We start from the raw sequence: 1248 nt of genomic DNA, 5'->3' as shown, positions 1-1248 counted from the left end.
TCCAACTGTATTGATTATTAACATACCTCCCATTTATAGGAAACAAGCATTAGTAAGAAAATCAAAACTTAAATTATTTTTAAAATGTATCTAAAATAATACAAAAATACAGATTATAATTTAAAATAATTAAACATGCAATAATTAAATTAAAAAGTGCTGCAAAATCTCTTTTTTGTGTGTGGTTTATTACAAACTTTAAATCATTGTTTAAAAAAATTATGCAAATGTTCCTGAATCAAGAATTTGAAAGTCTTGAAATGGATTTTGTTTCATCAGAACGCCATCATTAATAGCTGCAAGAGCCTTAAAACATATGATGCCAATACATGACCAAATTTGTCATGTGGAAGCTGATCTTATGATGTTGCGTTACAAAGCAGCCCTCTTGATCTAACTGATGTGGAAGGGAGATGTCTCCAGTGCACTATGTTAATGTCTTGTTACAACAAGTCTTTGGTACACTTGAATTGTTTTAGTACCATGAAGTGATTTCCCAGTCAGTTTAAATATTTAAGCCACAGCACTTTTTAAGTTTTGTTGACAGCACCATCAGAGTAACTGCCATTATAATGTCTGAATATACCAATCAATGGATTAAACTCGTAGTCCATCTTGTGAATATAAAGAAATGTGAGAATTGCAGCAGATGCCTCCAAGCAGATCACAATCACAATTACATACATAAAAGTTCCTTACAGGCAGCAAGAACTATTCTTGGAGATGTGCAACCCAATTAGCCATTAATCACAAGGAAGACTCCTCCTGTCAAAGCCAAACAGCAAGGTAGGACGAGGTCCCCATGATGGACTAAAGGCTTATAGGTCCTGAAAGTGGATACTAAAAACATTTGCTGCATATGCAATAGTGGCAGCTGCACTTTCAGAAATGTGTAAGCAAGAGGCAGCAGCATAAATCAACCTCTGTTTGGGGGGAAGGAAAGAGTCCAACTTCCTTGAAAGGATGCCCCTGTAGTAGCCAAAACAGGAGCACCTAGAATCCAAAGTACACCAGAGATGTGCTGTCTGCACAGAGTCCCATTGCAGTGTAATGTGCAGTTTAATTCTATTATCTTATTAACTGTTTATCTTGTTATCTTTTGTTGAATGCACATCTTTTGAGAGTTTTATATATAAATATAAAATGCTAACAAACATTGTTGCAAACTCTGCTGCCATATAGTGCTTCATACATGTACATGATCCCAGGCCTATGTCAGTATGCTCTTATGGAAAGAAGCCAAGTTTT

The 1248-nt window shown here is 35.3% G+C and overlaps 1 pseudogene; it reads right to left on the bottom strand.

Annotated features, from left to right (window-relative positions):
- Positions 1-219: 219 nt before the first annotated feature.
- Positions 220-859, bottom strand: LOC128662850 (tetraspanin-3-like; annotated as a pseudogene).
- Between the last annotated feature and the right edge of the window lie 389 nt (positions 860-1248).

The sequence above is a fragment of the Bombina bombina genome, chromosome 1, assembly GCF_027579735.1.
Source record: "Bombina bombina isolate aBomBom1 chromosome 1, aBomBom1.pri, whole genome shotgun sequence".
NCBI classification, from domain to species: Eukaryota; Metazoa; Chordata; class Amphibia; order Anura; family Bombinatoridae; genus Bombina; species Bombina bombina.
This window is presented reverse-complemented; position numbering and strand designations above follow the sequence as displayed.